At 35.9% G+C, this 27,013-nt stretch overlaps 1 protein-coding gene across 3 annotated transcripts in view; it reads right to left on the bottom strand.

Annotated features, from left to right (window-relative positions):
* The window catches only part of PEAK1 (pseudopodium enriched atypical kinase 1), a 299,273-nt gene that overhangs the window by 165,631 nt on the left and 106,629 nt on the right, over positions 1–27,013 (bottom strand). For all 3 annotated transcript variants that reach the window (XM_079912000.1, XM_079911999.1, XM_079912001.1), the window contains one exon: positions 3,370–3,451. The gene's annotated coding sequence lies outside the window, so the exon portion shown is untranslated. The remainder of the gene's footprint in view (positions 1–3,369; positions 3,452–27,013) is intronic.

The following is a 27,013-nucleotide window of genomic DNA, read 5'->3' on the forward strand; positions in this document are numbered from 1 at the left end:
AGACTTACTGAAGATGACATTGAAAAGGATCTGACAGTTCCTCAAATTTCCATACATCTATTAAGAACTTATCTCATTCTTAGAAAGTACCCTGGTACAGAAACTAAACCCCATACAAAAAAGCAAATCTAGTGATATATTAATACTGAATCAATCTCCTGGCAGAACATTTTATTTAGTGCTACCAAATTTGTAAACAAGACTGAAAAAAAAAAGTGTTTCAACAATTTCTTTATAGAAGTAGTTTTATAAAAAATTAAAAGGCTTAATGTATTGAACCCATGTCTTCTGAACTACTGGTATACTGAGGGAATCTTTTAAAATGAATGAGGCACCATCCTGGAAGCCTGGCTCTTTAACCCTAAAGCCAAACAAGGGAAACTCAAAAATCACAGGAAAAAAAAAAAAATCAAAGTCCTCAGCTCAATATCATAACTTTATTATGACCACTAAATCACAGCTGGCCAATGAAAAGCTAACTGTAGTCCTTAAAACTCACTGTAGTCTGGGTAAGCAAGACAGTCATATTATAATAGGTACAATTCAGTAAAAAAAACTGTTTATGTCAGGTGTTTAAAGTTTCCAGGAGACTAGCTCTTGAGTTATCTCAAAACAAAACCTAAATATCAACTACTGTGAAGTGGCCTTTTCATTTTTTCCTTTAAAGAGCTTTAAAAGCAGTGGTTGAAAAAACTCTTGCGCATGTTTTGAGGCCAGATTCAAAACAGAACTAAAGACCAGTCTATTCAAGTTTTCCTCAAATGCCATTTCCCTGGATACCATGGATCTGATGACATTAGAATGGGAGCTGGTTGCGAGGCGGGGCTCTGTAGGGAAGGGCATGTGGAAGAAACGTCAGCCAACAGGGCAAAAGAATCTTTAAAATTCTCTTAAGGAAGAAAGACTTTAGGAAAAACATTCTTCTTCTCTAACTTAAGAGAAGTTAAGAAATCTTACACTGTTAAGAAGTTAAGAAATCTTACACTGTTACTTTCAATTTTGTTGTGTACCTATTCCATCCTTTATTGTTTTATTTGATTAGAAACATATGGAAGATCCTCCTTCCATTTATTAGTTCTATAGAATATAGTTTATAAAAAACTTTAATATAGAATAAAAATAGAAATTTTATTAATGACCGAATTTTCATTTCCACAGAGAAAGCACCATCACATCATGTAATCTAGAAAATCACCTCCTTTTAAAGGAAGGAAAATTGGGGGTCAAGACTGTAAAAGAATAACTGCTAACATCCATATTCTAGTTTTAAGATAATTTTCTTTCCAATTAAAAAAATACATATTATTTACAGAAAGCTACCAAGGTAAAGCAATTTGTTGTTCTGCACAGCAGGATCACTGGCATGGGGACAGTTAATGTTTCCACAGCTACAGAGTGGAAATAGGAAAGAAAATTCAGTTCACATCACTAAAGGCAATGAAATAATTAAATAATTTCGTGTAAAATTTAGCTTCCTACACGAATTTGTTCGTTTGTCTTATATCCTTTTGAATTAACTGTCTTAAGTTCTCCTTAGCTCATCTACAATTTACAAGTACTTTATTACGAAGTATGGTTTCTCTATGAATTATCAATACTTTGTTGAGGATAAAACAATTCAAATAGTACACTATTGATAAACACAAAAATACTAAAAGTCAATTATACCTACTCCTAATCCAGGAATAAATGAAAACAAATATTAAATCAACTTGTAGACCCTAGTTTTTGCCCCCCTCCTTCCCTCTTTGTTTCTGCTATTTATACTGCTGTAGTCATTACTACTTTTATACTAGGGAATGTTTCTTTTTCCTGCTTGGATTTGTTTCATAAATCATTGAATTCTCACTTTCTCCCACAACAGGACTTCATCACAAAGATGTAATTAATCCCACTAAAGCAAGGAAACATGGCAAACTTTAGGTTGACAGTCAGTCATTTAGTTTAGGCTCAGCTATGTGACCCTAGACCAATTCAATTGCTCATCTGTACAATGATGATGATGATATTTAATCCACAAGATTGTGGTGAAGCTTGTATGAGATTAATGTATGTGAAAGAGCTTTGGACGTTTAAAGTGTCATACAAATGTAAGGGTCTCAGTTTCTTCATCTATCATATAGGAGGATTCAGTTAGGTGATCTCTAAAGACTTCTCATCTCTAAAAAGTCTTTGATATTTACATATGAATCACATTAAAAAATCTACTTACTCTTGGGATAATTTCATAGTTCTAAGAGACTTAGGGAACCATTAACTCAACCTTCTCATCTCACAAAATGAGTCCAAAAGCAGGCTAAGAGACTGGCAGATCACAAAAGTCAGTAGGAAAGTTGGGAGTAGGAAGGACTCAGACCTGACTCCTACCTCAACATCCTTTCTATCATGTGATGTTGTTCACTATTCTGTGAATTTAAACTCTCTCTTCATCACAGCTTAAACAATTATCTTTACAAACAGATTACAATGAAAAGCTTATTAAGAAAATGTGAATATTACTCTGGTGAAGATGACTTAACTATTAATAGTCCAATTAAAAATGTTTACAAATGTCACTAATAGCAAAAGGAGCTTAGATCAAACTGTCCAGCTATTCAGTTGGTTTGTGTGATATTCAATTTTAAGTCAATAGGTATGATGTAAATCCTACCTAACCTTTCACAGTACAGAGTTTTAATTCTGCTTTTGTTACTTACTAGCTATGTGATTTTGGGCAATTTATTTCTCTGAGCTTCAGTCTCTTCCTGTTTCTTTAAAACAGGGATAATACCAAGTATGGCACCTGGCTGTTGTGAATTAAGTGATCTAGCTCATGTTAAGACCCTATGACAGTGCCTGGCACATACTAAGTGCTCTACAAATACTAGTTTCCTTCTCTAATCTTCTAAGCTTTAGGAGAATAGAGACTGTTTCCTCTCCTTTTACTTTATCAAAAATATTTATTAAATTAAATATATGGGGTCCTGGTCCTCAACTTCAGTTATAAGCAATTGTACAACTAAACATAAATAAAATGAGGAGCAGTGTGACAAAATGGAAGGTAAATGGGGTTTGGAGTCAACAAATCTGAGTTTGAATCCTTGACTGACTATCTAATAGCTTTTTTACCTTGAGCAATTTACCAGACCTCTCAAGCTTCTTATCTGAAAATGTGACTTTTATCTAGCTTTTTATGATTCTGTTGTTCATATTAACAGACATCACAAATACCTAGAAAGGGGCCTATCTTATTCATCTTTGTCTCTTCCATACTAAGGCAAAGTTCAAAATTATAAGTTCTGCTGTTGGAATAAGGCAGGAGATTGAAAAAAAAAAAGAGATTCAAGATTAGAATAAATGTGTTACATTAAGAAAAGAAAAAGTACAAACCCAGTTTAACTGGCACCAACTCTAGGCATTATGTCATTGCTTCCTTTTCTTTCCTGAGGAATGGACCTCAAATATTCTTTTCCTACAGGAAGAGCAAAGTGGGGAATGTTTATTAGTGAAGGTCATTTGACTCACACTTTAAAACTGAGCATTTTAAAATTTACCATAACGAAGTGAGAGAGTGGCGTGGACATATATATACTACCAAATGTAAAATAGATAGCTAGTGGGAAGCAGCCACATAGCACAGGGAGATCAGCTCCGTGCTTTGTGACCACCTACAGGGGTGGGATAGGGAGGGTGGGAGGGAGACGCAAGACGGAAGAGATATGGGGATATATGTATATATATATAGCTGATTCACTTTGTTATAAAGCAGAAACTAACACACCATTGTAAAGCAATTATACTCCAATAAAGATGTTAAAAATAAAATAAAATAAAATTTACTATAAGACAGTACTTACCATAAGCCAATACTCACTCTATTTAATGGACTTGTTTTTAAGAGATAAAATAACCAAGAGGTGTTTTACTTTAGAAAATACTACAGGTCTAAATAGACAAAAAGTATCCTTACCTCAAAAATTACTTTCAATGAATAACAATGCTTTGTTAAAGATGACTTAAACTACTCAGAAAAGGATTGCACAAAGCACTGTAGTTTATTACAGTATGCAAAAATACTTCTAGAGCTATACTTAATCTTTTGAGTGAAGGGTGAGTGGTGAGGTATACACAACTATGAGAATCTGATGAAAACTATGAATTGATGCCCAGAAAAATGCACATACGTGCATCAAATTTTGCATATAATTTTAGCTGAGTCATGAAACACAGTCATTATCCTATAGATCTCTAAAACCTGTTAGCAGATGCTAAGCAACCTCTGTTTTTGAGTTTTTCAAAATAATGGATTTATAGGATTTTAGAACCTTAAGCAATTTAGCAGTCATCTAATGCAAACTGCTAATAGAAAAATGAAAAAATAGTCCCCCAGAAAGTTAAAAAGAATTAGGTAAGCCTTACTGCACTCAGGAACAGAGAGGTGTCCAACTACCATGCTAATCCACATAAGACTGACAGTGCAAAATTTAGTATAAGTCAGTGCCTTTGGGTCAGAGTAATTATCACAATGGAACCAGAACTGACTTTCAAATGGTCGTTTGGTCTAAACACATAATAGATCATCATTGATGGTTAAGAAAATGAAATTTGGACATGTGAAAAAGCTGATCAAGTCATTTAATCTTTCTTATCCTCAGGTTCTTCAAAACAAAATGGAAATAATAAAACCTACCGTTATAGGATTATTTTAAGGATAAAATCTGATAATATGCATAAAGTATTTAACACAGTGCCTAGGTACATAGTAGGTGCTCATGAAATGATATGAATTTTAAAATATTTCTTGTCAAGTCATGGAATTGGGTAAAATATTAAATAAAATCTCAAAGTAAATGAGATGCTTTCCAGCTAAACAAAATAACTAGCAAACATTTACTGAGTATCTATACTATATTATTCAAGGTGTTACCGAGGATACAAAAAGGATAAAGTTGTTCTCCTTTCAAGGGAAACTAGGCAAAGACACAGAGTTTTTTTCCTTCTCAGTTTCCTTCTTGGGTTCCTTTTTCATTTCCCCTCAGGGCTCAGCTTTCTGCCCACTTCATACTCTACCCATATCCTCTGTACTCCCAACAGGACTGAGAGGACCTTCACATGAATACTTCTAATCCTGACCTTTCACCTGAGCATCAGACTCCTATATCTTGTTGTCTTCTGTATGTTTCCACCTGAAAGTACCATAGTAAAATACATTAAAAACTTTTCCTAACATCTATTCCTTCTTTAAATCCCCTGCTATAGTTATTAACAGCCACTTAGACACTCAAATCAAAGTCCAACGGTAATCTCACATTTCACCAATCACTTTAAATGTCTGATTCATTTCTACTCTAAACACTTTCCATGTCTATGTCCTCAATTCATCCCTATTAATAGTATCCAAATCCAGGGCATTATCTCTCAATATGACTAAATCAGTAATCTAACTGGTCTACCCACCTCTACTCTTACCCTACCTCAAAATCATTTACCATACTCCTGCCAAAATGATCACTCTAAAATGAAAATCTTGCCACACCGTATGTCAAACCCTTCAATAGCTATCTATTATCCACAGAATAAAGTCCAAGTTCACCCAAAAAATAAATGCCCAAGTATGACATATAAAGTCCTCATGGCTCATGCCTATCTCTTCAGCTTCATTTCCTATCTCCCACTTCATCATACTACGGCCATACTGAACTATTTGTCAAGCTTCACGCTGTTCTCTTTGTTGATATAAACTTACACTTCTTCCATGAATAGGAAATTCTTACTTGTTCTTCAAGATTCAGGTCCAAGATCATCTTCTCTGGGAAGCTTCCAGAGTATACTTCCCTACCCCACCAAGCTCACGCATTATCACAACAAGCACTCAGGAGATATTTGTTAAATGGAACTGAAACTAAGAAAACTAACAACAAGCAGCAAATAATTTATACATATCAAGCCAGTGAGAAGGGCAACTAGATGGATTTCAGTGTTTCTTTGGAAAAAAGTCTTGATCTAGGGATACGAGGAGTAATAGTTCAGATTGTTGAAGAAAGGAAATTAAAGTATTTGAGTGAGTAAAACAGAGATGGAAATGGACACATTTAGAGGAAACGTGTAAGACAAGACTGGAGGGATAGTAAACAGCAGATATAAACTCACGAATGTAGCCATCCATATAAAAAAATTTAGAGACACAACCAGTAAATCACCAAAGATTTTTAAACAGTTTTCTCTGAAACTGTATGATGTAGTTGCCATTTACAGACACTACCCTCTACTTCAATTAAAGAGATATTAGTTTAGAAAGATGTTTTCATCTTTTAGTTAATCTCTTGCATTTTTATAAGTTTGAGGAGATACTCTCATTTAATTAGCATGTACTGAAGAACTTTACATAAAATCCTGAAATTATAACATATCTCTATATGGCACAATAGTTTACTGAAATTGGAATAAGGTAACACAGACTCTCTCTTTCAGTTAGTTCAAGGGCTAGTCAATCTCATTAAATAATCTTTAATATTAGAACATTAGGTTGCTCCAAATCAGCAGGGGAAAATGAAAATATAGTAAGCTTAATGCCAATTCACAGAGGAATTCAACTGTAAATATTTTGCTTTCTGAATGCAGAATTAAAGAATATCAATCCTGAAACTTAAATACACTAGTCATAGCACAGAAGAACAGATGTATGAGGTATTCCCATATGAAGAGCGAAGATTAAGGTTATCTACCATGAATAAGAAGAGGAAAAAAATGCTGTTATCCCTGAACTATACTTCATGACACAAAATCTGCTTGCAGTAAAAACAGAGAAGACTCACCCTAATATATTAACTAGAAAACCACACAATAGTCAGAAGAGGATCACGTTAGAGGAATAAATAAAACAATTAAATCAGCCACCCCAAACTGAAGCATCTCTAAGTGGATGTCTGTATCATTGTATCTTTGTTATTTTATATACTTGACAATATAGCTGTATAAGATAATAACAACCTTAGGCACATCTTCTATATCAAGAGGAAAGGTGATTAGAAAACAGATATATGTAAATAAGCACAGAAGCACTTTGGAGCTTAAAAATCATTTGCATGGAGTTGTATGTCTTCTTGACCTTGACTGTAAATGCCAATTCCCTGCTTTCAGGTTTGCAGACAGTAAAAAGAGAGATACAAAGCTGAATGTTAATTTTCAACATAACACTGATGTTATGACAGAAGAGATGGATGATTCTCACTCTCACATCATACCTGCCATTTTAAAACAACCCTACTGATATGAACTAACATTCATGAATAATAGGTTAAAAAAATCCTTTTGAGCTGTTGTATTTAAGCAAATTGACAGATATGAATGCACAAACACTAGTCTTGGATCATGAAATCCCCTCACACATGAACATCACTGTAAAATAAATTTTTCTAAGAGAATAGACACTGAAAATGTTGCAAGTCTGCTAAAGAGAAAAACATCAAGCTATAAAAGAAACTGGCAGCCTACCAATATGATGGTGATGAACATGTTATGCTCAAGTGTGCTGTAAATGATCATTTAAGAGGCTGTCAGTCAATGTCACCTATATTTCTTTAATATTCTGTTTTGTGAAAAGACCATTGGCTTAGGGAATATGGAATCATCCATCTGCAAGAGCAAACTGTTTTTGTCTGATATGGATTTATTTTTTCAACAAGAAAAGAGAGATATATATTTCTTGGGACCATAATCTCAAGCATACATTGAGACTAATGTCTGTACTGTACAAGTGTAAGGATTATTCATAAAAGAGTAGATTTTATACACACACAGTCGATTCTTGCTATGTGTGGTAGTTAGGTTCTATAAAGTTTCTGTGAACACTGAATTGGTGAATACTGTGCTTCCATTGCTTCTAGGAAATGGGAAACACAGGGTTAGGTTCCTGCAAGCCTCTGCTTACAATATTTTATCAACCTATCAATATGTAAGTTTTTTTTTAATGTGTACTTCTGTTAAGAGATACCTTATTTAATATATACTGTTGATTCATTAAAATCGAACTCACAGCCAACAGCACAGCTCATAACTGAACAAAAGCTTATCTAACACACTTACTTTCGCCATTAGGCACATCACAACCTTCTTGTGCTTAAGCACACCACACGGTACTTCAGCACAATATCTGGAGGCCATGTTAAACAGTGAAATCACCCCCCAAAAAAGCATAAAAATGTGAAAAACATGGCACTAAGGAGATGGCAAAAAAGATGCTTCTTTATAGTACGTGAGTTGAAATAAGAAGGCAAGATGTCACCTTGCTCAACCTCAGCTGAAAATGTACACATCACGCATCTCAATTTTTTTGCCACTCTGCCTATGTCTGCAAATGATTGTGAAAGCACGACAATTACTGATTTGGGAGTTTAAATCTTAGCAAGTAAGTGAATTTGCAAATATGGAATCCATGAATAATGAGGATCAAATGTGTATATATATTTACATATGTGTGTGTGTATATGTACACACACATGAATGATGTGATATATGACATCTGGCAGGAAAGACAAGTTATGGGACTCTCTGGTTTGAGACTCCCCTAAGGTCCAGTCCTATATTTCCTTTTGGCACACCAGATACATCTACCTGAATGTCCTACCAGCACTTCAAACTTAAAAGACCAAGCTCATCTTCTGCACCTACCTTAAACCTGTCTTCTGCTATATTACTTCTCCAATAATAGCACCATCTCATCTATTCATTGTGACTCTGACTCCCTTCTCCACCCTAGCCAGGGAGTAAATCATGTTGATTCTTCCTCTGAAATATCTTTAAAGTTATCTCCCCCTGCCCAACCCCACTACAGTTATCACTAAATGCCTTTCTATCATTTGGACCATTGGCACAGTTTACTGTCTTCCCTCTCTATCTTCTACCCCAGAATCACAGGTGATATTATTGTCAGTGTTATTTTTCCAAACCTAATTACACTCTCTTGTACCCATAAGATGAGCTTGAGACTTCTTGGTATGGTATACACGTTCTTTTATGACTTGACACCAAACCATCTTTTTAGACTCACCTACTGACACACTTCTCTGATAAACTGTATATTCTAGCCATGATAATTTATTTCCCATTATTTGAATATATCATACTTTTTAAAGGCCCTTTATGTATCTTATAAATTTCACTAGCAATCTTCTTTCTTCCATTTTCTACTTGCCCTTAAGGCTTCTGCTGATGGTACCTCCTCTGTGAAGTCTTTCCTGATAAGCCTCTATCTCCACCTCAGGCCAAGTTAGTCAGTCTTGCCTGTTCTTCCACAGTATTTTCACATACTTCTATTACAGAATTCCTTAAGTTAAGTTCTAATTATTAACAGAGAAAGTACGAGAATGCACAAGGTTGGCCAATTACTATTATAGTTAGGTGGTGATGGAGATTCATTATACCACTGTGTACCATAGTGTGTATGTTAAATGTCCATTAAAGGAAAGCTACAAAATTTAGGGTGGGGGTGGGGGGAGGAAGGGGGAGGGAAGAAGGGAAGGTGGGAGGGAGGGAGGGAGGGAGGAAGGGAGGGAGGGAGAGAGGGAGGGAGAGAATTTGTCTACAAGTAATCGAAAACCTGACTTATGTGTGACTTAAACAAATAGGGTACTAATTTTTTCCTCCCACATAAGAAGTCCAGAGATAGGTAGTCAAGGGTTGGTATTGAGGCTCAAGAAGGTCATCAAAGACCAAGGCTCTTTCTATCTTTTTGCTCCATTAATTGTGTTGATTTGCTGCTTCAAAGCTGTTTGCTATAGATGCAGGCATTACCTCTGCGTTCAAGGCAAGAAAAAGGACAGTGTCAGTCACACCTTTACCTCTTCAATAGAAAAAACAAAAGCTTTTTTCGGTGCCCTCAGGAAACTCAGCTTATATCACATTGTCTATGGCTGTCCAACAGTGCCTTAATGGCCTGATCCCCTTGAGGGCAGAGACAATTTTACTTTAGCAACCAATCCAGTACCTAGCACATAGAGGTTCTTTGTAATTAATGAATGTATGAGTCTAATAAAGGAAACAGTGGCAAGTATCATAACACAAACTCTGCTTTCCTAATTTTCTTTTTTGTTAAATAATATAATAAAAGGTGCTCTAAAAATTACCAGTGCTATACAAATAAGAGATTATTAGTATTACAGTAGTTTGACATCTACAATCATGAAATATTTTACAATTATTGCTCTCTCTGTAGAGTACCAGAGGATTAATAAGAAGTCAAGAGACCTGAATTTTTGTCCAAGCAAAACACCCAATCTTGATGAACCTCAGTTTACCTAAAAAATAATGTTTATTTCCTAGGGTTGTTCTCAGGATAAAGTAAATATAAATAATATGAATGCACACTAAAATATATAAAACACTATAAACACATGCATTATAAAAATAATGGTTCTGTTAAGTCTTGAGAGGAATCTTACAGTTCTTACGTAGTATGCATAGAGTTATATACCATCTGGCACACCAATAATATCAATTGAAACCTAAAACACTATCAATATCTGGTATGGATGCTGGGCATTAGTCCATGGGTAGATGAGATTCTGGACTTGCCCCGGTTCTTTCATGACTATAGGGAAGTAAACTAATAACTGTACCTTACATTTACACCTATTAAAGAAAGAATGCTTTATAAAATAAAATTGGTGTCTCAATGCAATTATAATAATACATACAATTTGCAAAGCAGGATATGAAAAACAAAATAAACTGGTTAACACAGAACAGATGACATCAAATCCCAATTCATCAATTAATAATTGCTACCAGTAAATATGAACAGCCTAAAGTATGCCAAGGTCCTAAAGCACTTCTAAGTTAAGTCAAGTGAGACTTAAAACAGTAGAAACATTGAATACTAATTTTCCTCTGGCTTTAATAACCCTGACTGAGCTGATAAAGAATACGCCTCAAGGTGACCTTATAGTTCATACATACAGGCAACACTGGTGGTCAGAACTATTTCTGATAAATGATAACCTCAGTGGCTTGGTTTCCAGGCTTTTATTAAGCTGTATATTTCCTCATATGTAAGAATGTTATACTAAAATAAGCATTGCATACATATAACAAAAAACAGGCCAATACTAAAGAAGAGAAAAATGACAGTTCTAAATCAATAAAGTCTCCACAGAATATTATAGTAAGAACTGATGCATCTTCACTTTTATTGGATTTGGAGACAACAGCTGCTGTGAAGAAAAACAGTCTTCTGTCAAGTCTGTTTAATTAACTCTCACTTCTCAAACATTCAAATACCTTACTTAACCTTATTACTAAAGGCTTACCATTTCCTGATTCATTTAAGCAGAAACTATTCTCTGTGTAGGTTACCATGGAATTATTTAATACTGGAAACTGACTCATCTTACTACAAAAAACTGCATCAAGACATAGGCCAGTAAATTCCAGCAGAGCACTGCATAAAGCATCATTAGGTCATAAACAGAACTGAAAAATTCTAAGAGTGGATCAGACTTCTTACAATTATGCCCACAGGAGGAACATCTATTTCAGTAAGTGACGTAAATGTTAGAATGGTAAGAATGAGTTTATGTTTTACAGCTGTTAACTACCCAGTTTCAACTACTTTGATTCTTGTTTTTAAACAGGGAGAAACACAAGGTTTCTCTTTCTGTTTTATGTGCATACATAGCTTTATCAGCTAAAACTTCAACAGGGAATGCTTCTCCAATAAGAATTTAGAAGTATCTGATATAAACAATAAATTATTTGTCAATGTTTGTAAAAATAAAAGTTATAAGTGATATGTTTACAATGAGGAACTATTTAAAATATTTAACTTTGCAAATGAAGGAGGAAGTATATTAACTTAAAGATTCATTGTTCTTTAAAATACTCATTTTCTCTCATTAAAAAAGAGGATATCATATATTAATAAAAGGTTCAATACAGCCAGAAGATACAACAATTATGAATGTTAACCCACCTACTGACAGACCATCAAAATATATGAAGCAAAAATCGACAAAATTGAAAGGTGAAATAGACAATTCTACAATAATAGTTGGAAACTTCAATATCCCACTCACAATAATGGACAGAACGACCAGACGGAAGTAAGGAAACAGAGGATTTAACATAATAAACCAACTAGATCTAACAGACAAATACAGAACGCTCTACCCAACAACAGAATACACATACACATTCTTCTCAAGTGTACATGGGACATTTTCCAGGACAGACCATATTTTAGGCCACAAATTAAGTCTCAACAGACTTAGGAAGATAAATATCATACAAAGTATCTTTTCTGACCACAACAAGATGAACTTAGAAACCAACAACAAAAGTGAAACTGGAAAATCCACAAATTTGTGGAAATTAAACAACACACTTTTCAACAACCAACGGATCAAAGAAGAAATCACATGGGAAATTAGAAAATCCTTAGGGATGAATGAAAATGAAAGCAAAACATACCCAAACTTATGGAATGCAGGGAAATTTTATAGCTATAAATGCTTACATTAAAAAACAGAAAAGATCTCAAATTAACAACTTAACTTTACAACTTAAGGAACTAGGAAAAGAAGAACAAACTTAACCCAAATCTAGCAGAAAGAAGGAAATAATAAAGATTAGAGCAGAGATAAATGAAGTAGAGAAAAAGAACAGAGAAAAATCAATGAACCCAAAAGTTGCTTCTTTAAAAAGATCAACAAAACTGACAAACATTTAGCTAGATGAACGAAGAAAAAAAGAGAGAAGACTCAAATTACTACAATCAGAATTGGAAGTGGGAACATTAGTACCAACTCCACAGAAATAAAAGGGATTATAAAAGAGTACTATGAACATTTGTATGCAAACAAATTGGATAACCTACCTGAAATGGACAAATTCCTAGAAATACAAAACCTACCAAGACTGAATCACAAAGAAATAGAAAATATGAGTAGACCTATAACTAGTATGGAGATTGAATCAGTAATTTAAAAATTCTCCCAAAAGAAAAGCCCTGTACCTGAGGGCTTCACTGCTGAAATCTACCAAACATTTAACGAAGAACTAATACTAGTCCTTTTCAAACTCTTCCCAAAAATTGAAGAGGAGGGAATACTTCCAAACTCATTCTATGAGGCCAGCAGTATCCTGATACCAAAGCCAAAGACACTACAAAAGAGAAAACCACACACCAATATCTCTTAAGAACACTGAGCAAAAATTGTCCACAAAACAGCAAACCAAGTTCATATTAATCAGATGATACATCATGACCAAGTGGAATTTATTCCTAAAACGCAAGGATGGTTCAACATATGACAATTGATCGATGTAATACACCACATTAATAGAATGAAGGGAAAAAAACATATGATCATCTCAACTGATGCAGAAAAAGCATTTGACAGAATTCAACACCCTTTCATGATAAAAACACTTAACAAACTAAAAATGGAAGGAAATATTAACCTCAACATAACAAAAGTCATATATAAAATAACTCACAGGGAACATCATACTCAATGGTGAAAGACTGAAAGTTTTTCCTCTAAGATCACGAATAAGTGAAGGATACCAGCTTTTGCCACTTCTATTCAACACAGTACTGGAAGTTCTAGCTAGAGTAATTTAGGCAAGAAAAAGAAATAAACGGCAACACAAAAATCAGTTGCATTTCTATAAACTGACAATGAACAATCTGAAAAGAAAAATACAAAAACAATTCCATTTATGATAACATCAAAAGGAATAAAATACTTAGGAATTAACCAAAGAGATGAAACATTTGTACACTGAAAACTACAAAAAACATTATTGAACAAAATTAAGGAATAACTAAATCAATGGAAACACATTCTATCTTAATGGATTGGAAAAGTTAGTTGTGTTAGAATGGACATCCAAAAAGCAATCTGGGACTTCCCTGGTGGTGCAGTGGTTAAGAATCCGCCTGCCAATGCAGGGAACACAGGTTCAAGCTTTGGTCCAGGAAGATTCCACATGCCTTGGAGCAACTAAGCCCGTGCGCCAAAACTACCGAGCCTGCACTCTAGAGCCCGCGAGCCACAACTACTGAGCCCATGTGCCACAACTACCAAAGCCCATGCGCCTAGAGCCTGTGCTCCGTAACAAGAGAAGCCACTGCAAAAACAAACCCACGCACCACAACGAAGAGTAGCCCCCACTCGCCACAGCTAGAGAAAAGCCCACACGCAGCAACGAAGACCCAATGCAGCCAAAAATAAATAAATAAATAAATTTATTACAAACAAACAAACAAAAAAAAACCCAAAAAGCAATCTATAGATTCAATGCAATCCCTATCAATATCTCAATGACATTTTTTGCAGAAATAGAAAAAGTCATCCTAAAATTCATATGAGATCTTAAGGGACTCTGAAGAGTCAAAACAATCTTGAAAAAGAAGAACAAATCTAGAGGACTTATACTTCCTGGTTTTAAAATTTATTACAGTGCTAGTATGGTACTAGCATTAAAACAAGACAAAAAGAGCAATGGAACACAATAAAGAGCCCAGATATAAACCTTTGTATATATGGTCAAATGATTTTTGACAAGGGTGCCAAGACGATTCAATGGGGAAAGGACAATCTTTTCAACAAATGGTGCTGGGAAAACTGGATATCCACATGCCAAAGAATGATGTTGGACCCTTACCTAACACCATATACAAAAATGAACTCAAAATGGACCAAAGACCTAAATGTAAAACCTAAAACTGTAAAACTCATAGAAGAAAAGATAAGGCAAAAGCTTCATAACATTGGATTTTGCAGTGATTTCTTGACATAACACCAAAAGCACAGGCAGCCGAAGAAAAAATAAACAAATTGGACTTCATGAAAATTTTTAAATTTTGTGCATCAAAAGACACTATCCACAGAGTAAAAAGACAACTCTCAGAGTGGGAGAACGTATCTTCATATTTGCACATCATATATCTGATAAAGGATTAATATCCAGAATATATAGAGAACTCCTAAAACTCAACAACAAAAAACCAAACAACCCAGCTCAAAAATGGGCTAAGGACTCGAAATGACATTTCTCCAAAGATGCCATATAAATGGCCAGTATACGCACGAAAAGAAATTTAAAGAAGTTTAACATCACTGTTTATTCAGAAAATGAAAATCAATCAAAACTACAGTAAGATACCACCTCACATCCATTAGGATGGCTACTATTAAAAAAAAAAATAGAAAGTAACAAGGGCTGGTGAGGATGTGGAGAAAATGGAACCCTTGTGCACTACTGGTGGGAACTTAAAATGATACAAGCTGCTGTGGAAAACAGTACAGTGGTTCCAGAAAAATTAAAATAGAATATTATCCAGCAATTCCACTTCTGGGTACATACCCAAAAAAATTGAAAGCAAGGTCTTGAAGAGATATTTGTATACCTACATTCATAGCAACACTACTCACAAAAGAAAATAATGAGAAAGCAACCTAAGTGTCCATGGACAGGTAAATGCATAAACAAAATGAGGTATATACATACAATGGAATATCATTCAGTCTTAAAAAGGAAGTGTATTCTGCAACATGCTACAACAATGGAGGAACCTTGAAGACATTATGCTAAGTGAAATAATCCAGTCACAAAAAGACAAATACTGTATGATTCCAGTTATATAAGATACTTAAAGTAGTCAAAATCATAGAGTTGGAAAGCAGAATGATGGTTGCCAGGGGCTGGGTGGGGGAAGGTGAATGGGGAGTTGTTTACTGGGTATTTCAGTTTTACAAGATGAAGAGAGTTATAGAGATGGGTGGTGGTGATGGTTCATCAACATTATGAATGTATTTAATACTAACTTTATATCTAAAATGGTTAAGATGGTACATTTTATGCTAAATGTATTTTAGCTCATTTTAAAAAATGGAAAAAATTAAAAGGAGGGTGAGGATGGGGAGAGGGAGGAGTAAATGGGCCACTGGGGAACAAGGAAAATATAAATGTCATCAGGAAGGAGAAAACAGTATAAGAAAGGAAGGAAGAAGGAAGGAAGGAAGGAAGGAAGGAAGGAAGGAAGGAAGGAAGAGGAAGGGAGGGAGGGAGGGAAGAAGGAAGGAAGAAAGGAACGCAGGGAGGGAAAGAGAGAGGAAGAGAAGTAGGAATGGACACACACAAACATACACACACATACACACACTCTGAACTTTGGCCCAAAGCACCAGGTACTGCAGCAGAGAGAATGCCCCAGGAGATAATCACTGTCATATTCTGACATCAAGATCAAAATTCCAGCCTAGTCTAAAATAGACAAAATTGGCCTTAATCAGAAGAAATCAGCTGTAAAAACTGCAGATCTGAAAGGTCCAGACTGTGTTCCACTGTCATTCCCAGTTAGAATATCAAATTGAATTTGGAAGAGTTTAGTATGACTTGCATCTGTTAAAATTCTCAGGGTATACACAGAATGTGAATGCTCCTTGGAGCAGCTGACTTGATGGATGTTATGGGGAAGTATACTTCTGCCATTCACAGGAAAAAGCACATATTTCACAGAAGCTACTTAAAATCAACATTTTCACTGCTTCAAATGGTAAGTGAAGTAAAAATTCTAATTTCAAACTCACTCTAAGCTGCAAATAAAAAAATGTATGTTCTTATACACTTCTGTTTACAAGACCAGAAAGGAATGTGTTTCTAACACCTGTGACTGCTGTGTCCCTAAAGCATGTGTCACTTCAGCTAACATACGAGCTCATCCTCCTTGGAGAAATTCAATCACTCTGTCAATAGTCCCGGTCAAGCAGGTGAAAATATTTCTCGCGGGATTCTCTTAGTGCAATAAGATGTCTCAACAACTCTTTAAAATCTGTAGGCACATGAAATCTGAGGACAGGATGAAAAAAGAAGAAATGTACTACGTTTTTACCTCAAAAGTCCCAGTGATACTGCTTTACAAACTACATAAGTCAGTGGGTTCTAAGAATATATGCTTTGTAAATTGTAATGGATAAACAAATAACCAGTAGCATTAATAAAACAGGTATACTAAAAATTTCAGTTACTCCTGGCCCTTACTTTTCTGCCTATGCTAAGTTCCAGATAATTAATATCTGTAAGGAAAACAAATGGACTGAATTTAGATTATTAAAGGAAAAAATGGCTCTTTAGTTGAGGTATTTTTAAAAACCCTATTTAGCTGCTGATTTATTAAGAAGTATTAATTTTTTAAAGTTACCCTCTTTTTCATCTACGCCTTTAAATAAAAACAAAATTTATGACAGATTATAGGTTCCCTCTGGAGTTTTGCACAAAAATTTTGCTTACCAATATCCTAATTACAAACCAGGACAACTGCAGGATATTTAAAGCAGGTAATCTAGCTGAAAATCACAAAGAATCCTCGAAGAAAATTTAGCTTAAGAGCACTTGCTGCCTCTTTTCCTTTGGGTACTTCGATGATTGTCCTAAGATAAAGGAGTCTTTCCCTTGTAAAACAGAAAAACTTCTCTGCCATATTCTTCCTTACATTTCACACTGTCCTATTTTGCTATATTTCAGCTCCTACAGGAAATTATTACATGACATGACTGTCATTTCCTATAACCAAGATATTTGTGCACCTGAATGAGCCAACTGCAGAGAGATTTCAGATTTACAAGCTCAAATATACCAATCTTCTCATAATATTGGCTTGGGGTAGGGCTGGGGAGGATGAGGATAGCTTGAGGAAAAAGAAAACTGCTTGCAAAGAAGGAATTCTGCTATAAACAGGCAGAATTTTCTATTTTTCTGGCAGCCACAGGGATATAACAATATAAAAAAAACTATGAGCTGGAAAGGATTTCTCCTATGACCTAAGAAAGTAAACTAGGCAATATACCACGTCAATCACTCTAGTTTGCCACCAGCCACTGGTAGCACAGTAGATTTAGTAACATAGGTTTTTAAATATTTTTTAAATTTATTTATTTTATTTATTCTTTTTTTTTTTTTTTTGGCTGTGTTGGGTCTTTGTTGCTGTGCGTGGCTTTTCTCTAGTTGAGGCGAGCGGGGGCTACTCTTCATTGCGGTGCGTGGGCTTCTCATTGCGGTGGCTTCTCTTGTTGCGGAGCACGGGCTCTAGGTGTGCTGGCTTCAGTAGTTGTGGCACGCAGGCTCAGTAGTTGTGCCTTGCAGGCTCTAGAGTGCAGGCTCAGTAGTTGTGGCACACGGGCTTAGTTGCTCCGTGGTATGTGGTATCCTCCCGGAGGGCTCGAACCCGTGTCCCCTGCACTGGCAGGTGGATTCTTAACCACTGAGCCACCAGGGACATCCCAGAGGTTTTTAAATGGTAATAGATTTTAAAAGTCTCTTTGAAAATGGGCAGTATCACTGCAGCTATGCTGTATGCTACATTTTTAAAAATTGTGGCAAAGAAAATGAAACTGATCTTGCTGTTTAATGATTAGGTTTTTTCCCTCTACGTGATTTCCATTAAAGGTTAACATGAATACCTTCCATTTATATCACATCCTAAATTCTTTACTGAGTAGAAAACAAGAACTGAATAATATGGGTAAGACATTTCTTCTTTCTCAATGAGAAATTAATGCCAATCTTTTCCAATCCTTTTAGATTATTCAACATTCATTTCACAGCAACATTCATTGAACCTACTATATTCCAGGGACTTCAATCATCCAAAGAACATAAGCACTATATTTTTAAAATTTTAAGGTACTGTTAAACACATGGTTTCCAAGGAGGTAGCTATTTTTATTACATTTTAGGTTTTCAATTTAAAGTTTTTAGGAAAACTCAGCCATTTTAAAATAGTCTAACAACTGTACTGCTGTCAGATATTCTAGCATTTTAAACTAGACAAATATGGAACAAAGATGTATTGTTGGTTTACATGTTGATTACATATTGAACTAGCAACAGAAGAGAGAATAAACATTTTCAGCAATTTGGGGGGAATAAAAATCACAGTATTTCAGGTCAAGTCACAGAAATTTGCCCTCTGATCATTTTTATTATTAATGGAAAAAGTCCTATGGTTTCTTTTGTTTGTTATCTTTAATTCCAACTTTAAGGAGACCCAGTAATTGTCCCGTATCATATTTCTTACCTAGGCTGATTGCTGGGTGGAATATAATGGATTAAATGGTCCTTTAAAAATTATTCTTTCTTAAAACTCTTAATTCAAACTGCGTAATAGGAAACCACATGCCTCAGATATCAAGGATCATGGTTTAGGATAGCAGAATGGTATAGTCCAAATTATTCTATCAATTCTACCTCAAATTTTCATTCTTTTCCTCATCACTGGTAGCTTCTCCTCAGTCAATGTTTTTTCCTTACCTCCAAAACACTGTCCCTCCTCTGTGTTTCCCTGGTTTTAGCAGGGCCCACTGGAAGTTAAACTTCCATCCTTCTGGACAGCACCTAGGCAGAACACGACAGCACAAAGTGGTGCTAGGTGGCACGTCGATTCCCCTCCTTCCCTAACTCCTGTGCCAGCGGGACCCAGCAGGAAGCTAAACTTCCACTCCCACCCTTGGTAATGAGGAAGGTCAATGAAAAGCTTTAACTACCAAAATGCATTCAATATAAAGTTTCCAAGGCAATTTATAAATTTTTTTTCTTACAAAAAATTCTCTCCATGAGCTTTTACTTCTAGAATTGATACCTGATCATCTTAGTATTTCCTTTAATGTCTGCAATTTTCCTCAAGGTCTGGAAATCTTTAATTGATCAGAGCTATTCTGAATAAATTCCTCCTCTAATCCTCTTAACCCACATTGTCTTTTATCAAAAGTTTTTAAAGACAATTTTTTTAAAATTTCAGAAAATTTCAAAAACAGTATGAAGAACATTTTTTTCTAAACCATTTGAGAGTTGCTGACATTATGTCCCATCATCCCTGGAAATTTAGGTTTATAATTCCTCCAATAAAGATATTCTCCCAAATATCCATGATACAATCATCAAAATCAACAAATTAATGATATGTTACCACCTTGTAATCTATCTTCCCTACTGAAGTTTCACCAATCATCCCATTAATGTCTTTTTTTTTTAATTTTGGAGTATAGTTGCTTTACAATATTTTGTTAGTTTATACTGCACAGCAAAGTGAATCAGCTATACGTATACATGTATCCCCTCTTTTCTGGATTTCCTTCTCATTTAGGTCACCACAGAGCATTGAGTAGAGTTCCCTGTGCTATACAGTAGGTTCTCATTAGTTATCTATTTTATACATAGTATCAACAGTGTATATACGTCAATCCCAATCTATCCCCCCCTCTGCTCCCTTGGTATCCATATGTTTGTTCTCTATGTTTCTATTTCTGCTTTGTAAATAAGATCGTCTATACCATTTTTTTCAGATTCCACATATATGCGTTAACGTAAGATCTTTTTTTTCTCGTTCCAACTTGCTTCACTCTGTATGACAGTCTCTAGGTCCATCCATGTCTCTACATATGACCCAATTTCGTTCCTTTTTATGACTGGGTAATATTCCATTGCATATATGTACCACATCTTCTTTATCCATTCCTCTGTTGATGGACATTTAGATTGCATTAATGTCTTTTGTAGCAAAGGGATCAGATCTAGTATCATGAGTTGCATTTAATTTTCAGTTTCTGTATTGTCTAAATATGGAATAGTTCTTAACTTTTTCCTTGACTTTCATAAACTTTAAAAATTTGAAAGTTATAGGCCAGGTATCTTGTAGACAGTCTCTCCTTTTGGAATTCTCTGATGTTTCCTCAAGGTTAGACTTAGGTTATGCATTTTTGGTAGAAGTACTGAACAAACTGATTATACTATACCAGTTCTCAAATTGTGATTTTTCTAATTCCGTAATTCATTTTCTTCTCTCCATTAATTTACTCCATGACTACAAATTTCTATTTTATTCAACAGGCTATAATTTGATAATGAGTATTATTTTGAGGCTCAATATGTTCAAAAATTGGCCAGCAGGTGCTGCTTCAAGGTGACTTCCATTTCCTTCAGATACAACCCCTCATTCTGTGAGCAATTCCCTACTTTCTGGTACAGGATGATGTATCCAGCATATCTTGTCATGTTCTTTCTCTACCCTAGCCCTAGAATCAGCTATTTCTCCAAGCAGCCCTACCACAAACACCTACCTTCTCAGGCCCTGTCTGATGACTTCTAGACTGAATTATTCAGGAAGGAAAGAAGGACAGCAATAAGAAAGCCAAAGGGCTACTTTGTTTAGAATGGGTGACTTGCACTGATTCCCTCTGTAGCTGGATAGGTCTGTCTCCCCAGTGACCTCATCTGCCTTGAATGGCAAGGCTGACTACATGCTCTGTTTAAGAAACAGAGGAGTCCTGTTAATAGGCAAACTTCCCCCAGCTCATAATTACAACAGTAAGGAAACACTTGCTCTGGGAGTAGAATATTCTGGGTTCATTTTATTCCCTGGAAAGGTACCTCTTCCTTTTCTTAATACATCTTTTATTTTAGAACAGCTTTAGATGTGTAGACAAATCGTGAAGACAGTAGAGAGTTCCCATGTGTCCTCCACCAAGTTTCCCTTATTAACATCCTATATTAGTATGATACACTTGTCAAAATTAATGAACCCATATAAATATTATTAACTAAAGTCCATACTTTATTCAGATATCCTCAGTTTTCCTCCAACCATCCATTTTCTGTTTCAGGATCCCATCCAAGATAACGTATTACATTTGGTAGTTACATCTCCTTAGGCTACTCTTGGTTGTGACAGTTTCTCAAACTTTAATGATAATAACTTGTCTTTAATGACTGTATTAGTTTCCTGTGACTGCTGTAACAAATTACCATAAACTTGACGTCTTAGAAAAAGAGAAATTTATTCTCTTACAGTTTTGAGGCCATAAGCCTGAAATCAAGCTATCAGGGTCACACTCTCTGAAGGCCTTTAGAAAAAATCATTCCATGCCTCTTCTACCTTCTGGTAGCTTAAAGGCATCCCTTGGTTTGTGGCTGACTCACTCCAATCTCTGCCTCTGTCTTCTCTGTGTCTATGTGTGTCTTTTTTTCTGTGTCTTATAAGGACACACCATTTGATTTACAATCCACCCAGATAATCTGGGATGATCTCATTTTAAAGTCCTTACCTTAAATACATCTGCAAAGACTCTTTTTCGAAATAAAGTCACATTCATAGGTTCTGGAGGTTAGGACATGGACACATCTTTTGAGGGGCATCACCATTCAACCTACTACAATGAAGTCTACAGTTTTGAGGATCACTTGTCAGATATTCTGTAGAACTGTGATTTGCCTTCTCATGGTTAGACTGGGATAATGCATTTGAGTACACAGATAAAGTGTCACGTGTATGATATCATACCAGGGGCACATACTATCAACAAGACTTATCATTGTTGATGTTGACCTCGATCACCTGGCATTAGAGTTTGTCAGGTTTCAGCACTATATCGTTACCGTTTCCATACTGTTCTCTTTGGAGAAAAGTCACTATGAGCAGCTCAACTTAAGGAGTTGGGGAGTTATATCTCACTTCGTTGAGGGTGGGGTAGCTAAACAAATTATTTGCAATTCTTCTATATGGGAGATTTGCTTTTTTTCCTCCAAAGTCAACATCAATCATTTGTTTATATCAGTATGGACTCATCGATATTTACTTTATACTTAGGGTTTTAACCTAATATTACTTTATGTATTTTGTTGCTCAAACTGTTATAGCTTTGGTCATTGGGAGATCTTTCAGTTGGCTCTTTTGTCCCTTTGGCATACTCCTGTTATCATGTTTTATTTTATTTTTTGGCACTGCAAGATGCTCCAGACTCATCTTGTATATTTCCTGCCCAACTGCAAGAATCAGCCACTTCTCCAAGAAGCCCTGATTCCTCCTATTGGAGAATGGTATTAGAAACCAAACTTTGCACACTAGGTGTGGTCACTGCTACTGGAGTTTCATTGCTTCTAGGCCCTCTCAGCTGACAGAGCAATTAGATGTAGATCTATGTCTACGTATATATGTATACATAGACATATATCTACAGGCATACTCAGAGATATTGTAGGTTCAGTTCCAGACCACTGCAATAAAGCAAATATCACAACAGTCACAAATTTTTGTTTTCAAGTGCACATAAAAGTTATGTTTACACTACACTGTAGTCTATTAAATGCACAAAAGCATTATATCTAAAAAAACGATGTACATACCTTAATTTTAAAAATATTTTATTGCTAAAAAATGCTAACCATCATCTGAACCTTCAGTGAGTCATAATCTTTTTGCTGGTGGAGGATTTGAAATATATTGAGAATTACCAAAATGTACCAGAGGGACATGAAATGAGCAAAAGCTGTTGGAAAAATGGCACCCACAGACTTGTTTTATGCAGGGTTGCCACAAACCTTCAATTTGTAGAAAAAGCAATATCTGTGAAATGCAATAAACAAGGTATGCCTGTATAAACATTTCTATATGTAACCACCTGTATCTGTATTAAGCTAACATGAATTCATACTGTCTCCAGCTCTACTCCATTACCACATGGATGATTCAAGTCTCTTCTCCTTGCTTACTTGTACACTACAACAGTGAGAAACCTGACTTCCACCAATACATGTATATTAGTTTCAGAATTCTTAACCCATACCCTGCCCCTATGGGATACAACTTTATCAACTAGAGTACAGTCCTTTTGTATACAGTTCCTTTTGCCTTTTAGTCTTATAGATTCCACTCATTTCCAAAATTACTTAGGTCAGCACCTTATTCTGCCACCCCCTTCAGTAAGATTGTTTCATTTATTTGTAATATATTTAGAGTCTTTTGTCACATTTTATATTTCATCCTGGAATCCCTGAGGTTTTAAATGAGGTTTAAAAGATTTCTATATGTTAAGGTAGAAGTCTCCAACCTTTTTGGCACCAAGAATCAGTTTTGTGGAAGACAATTTTTCCATGGACTGGGGGTGGGGTGGGGTGGGGATGGTTTCGGGATGATTCAAGCGCATTACATTTATTGTGCACTTTATTTCTATTATTATTACATTGAATATATAATGAAATAATTATACAACTCAACATAATACAAAATCAGTGGGAGCCCTGAGCTTATTTTCCTGCAACTAGATGGTCCCATCTGGGGGTCACGGGGGACAGTGATACCCGAAGGGTGTTGCTTATGTCCAGTCTACTCTGTAATCTCGTTTTGGTTGCTGTCACTGCAGAAAACCCTGCTTCACAAAGATAGGATGTCGGAAATGGAAGCAGGCTTTTCAGTGCTTTTGTGGCAATCTCAGGATACTCCACCTTGACTTTAATCCAGAACGTATGGAGATTTGAAGTTGTCTCAAACATACTTTTAAGGCCACTGTCATTTGCAATCTCAAGCAGTTGATGATCCTCTTCTAGCACGGACAAAGTCGATTCACCCGGCTTATTCACAGATGGGTTGCGGATCCATTCCTTCCCAGTTCGGGGGTCTTTTGTGGTTGGGAAGTAATGCTCAAACTTTTGAAAGCTGAGATAAGTGAGCAGTTTTGAAGGTTTCATGGCTTTGTTGGATAGTCGGTCGCCACATATTATACAAAGCAGTCTTGGAGAATGTGAATCACCTGTTGCAATGAACCCATAATTTAAGAACTCTTGGTATTTTCTTTTAAATGCAGCTTTCTTTTTGTTGGCAGTCTTAGAGTCTTCTGCTGTCTCATCATTGGGTCTTTCCCCCTTTTCAAAGAAGCTCTCCAGCAACGTTTGCTTTTTACTCATTTTGGCTAGGGTTAGCTTGTGGGCTTACCAAAACTGTGATTGAGACAAGTGCGCAGTGCAGGACAGAAGTGGTAAATAAAATAATGGGTGGGCCATGCACGGACCAAAATAAGTGTCAGATTCTGACTTAAAGCCTGCCACCAGGCGCAGCTGTACAGTTGCATCAACTCACTTGCCACTATAAAGCCTGACACCAGATGCAGCTTAATTGTCACTTGCCACTCACTGACAGAGTTTTGATATGGGTCTGCAACTGATTTATTATGGTCTCTGTGCAGTCAAACCTCTCTGCTAATGATAATCTGTATTTGCAGCCACTCCCCAGCGCTAGCATCACTGCCTCAGCTCCACCTCAGATCATCAAAGCATTAGATTCTCATAAGGAGCGCACAACCTAGATCCCTCGCATGCGCAGTTCACAGCAGCGTTTGTGCTCCTATGAGAACCTAATGCGGCAGCTGATCTGACAGGAGGCAGAGCTGAGGCAGTAACGCGACCGATGGGGAGAGGCTGTAAATACAGATGAAGCGTCGCTTGCTCGCCCACGGCTCACCTTCTGCTGGTGCAGCCTGGTTCCTAACAGGCCACGGACTGGTACCGGCCCATGGCCCGGGGGTTGGGGACCCCTGTGTTAAGGTCCACTCTTTCTGTCATAAAGTTCTATAGATTTTGGCAAATGCTTAATGTCTTATATTCACCATTACAGTATAATACAAATAGTTTTAGTACCCTAAAAAAGCCCCTGGGCTTCACCTTCCCCTAACTCCCTGCTCCCCCAGGCTCCTGGCAACTACGGATCTTTTCACTGACTCTATTTTTTTGCTTTTTTCCAGAATGTCATATAACTGGACTCACATAGTATGTGGCATTTTCAGACTGGCTCCTATAACTGGGCAATATTTAAGATTCATTCATGTCTTTTCATGGTCTAATAGCTTTATTCTTTTTATCACTGAATAATATTCCATTGTATGGGTGTTTATCCATTCACCTACTGAAGGATATCTTGGCTGCTTCCAGTTTGGGGAGATTATGAATAAAGCTGCTATAAATGTCTGTGTGCAGGTTTGGTGGATATAAGTTTTCAAATTAGTTGGGTAAGTACCTGGGAGCATGCTTGCTGATTTGGATGGTAAGCCACATTTAGTTTTGTTAAGAACTGTCAAACTGTTTTCCAAAGTGGCTGTACCATTTTGCATTCCCACTAGCAATGCATGAAAGTTCTAATTGCTCCACATCCTTGCCATAATCTGGTCTTGTCAGTGTTTTGGATTTTAGCCATTCTAACAGGTATGTAATGGTATCTCACTATCGTTTCAACTTGCAATTCAGTAATAACATGGTGCTGAACATCTTTTTATATACTTATTTGCCATCTGAATATCTTCTTTGATGAGGTGTCTCTTCAAAACTTTTGCTCATTTTTAAATTGGGTTGATTATTTTCTTACTGTTGAGTTTTAAGACTTCTTTATGTATTTTGGATACAAGTTCTTTATCAGATGTGTTTTTGCAAATATTTTCTCCCCATCTGTGGCTTTTCATTGTCTTACTAATGTCTTGCATTGAACAGTTTTCTATTTTAACTAAGCCCCTTATCCATTTTTTTCTTGCATGGATTGTGTTACTAATGTATTTTAAAACTCATTGCCAAACCCAAGGTCATATAGATTTTCTCCTGTGTTTTCTTTAAAAACTGTTTCAGTTTTGCATTTTACATTTAAGTCTATGATCCATTCTGAGTTAATTATTGTGTAAATTGTAAGGTCTGTGTCTGAGTTCACTTATTTTTCACAGGGATATCCAATTGTTCCAGCACCATTTATTGAAAAGACTATCCTTTCTCCACTGAACTACCTTTGCTCTTTTGTCAAAAATCGGTTGACGATATTGTGCCGATTTATTTTGTACTCCCTTTCTGTTCTATTAATCTGTGGGTCTATTCTTTTGCTCATACCATTGTCTTGATTACTGTAGCCTAACGTTAAGTCTTGAAATCAGGTGGTGTGAGTACTCCAACTTTGTTCATTTTCAGTACTGTGTTAGCTACCCTAGGTCTTTTGTTTTCCATTAAAACTTTAGAATCAGAATGTTGATATCTACAAAATAGCTTGGTAGGGTTTTGACTGGGGTCATGTTGTATCTATAGATTGAACTGGAAAAATTTGACATTTTAATAATATTGAGCCTTCCAACACAGAAGGCTCAATGAACACACAACACATGAACACAGAATATTTCTCCATTTATTTAGATCTTCTTTGATTTGTTTTTCTTAAAACAATGTTTTATAGTTT

This window comes from Stenella coeruleoalba, assembly GCF_951394435.1.
Source record: "Stenella coeruleoalba genome assembly, chromosome: 2".
NCBI lineage: Eukaryota > Metazoa > Chordata > Mammalia > Artiodactyla > Delphinidae > Stenella > Stenella coeruleoalba.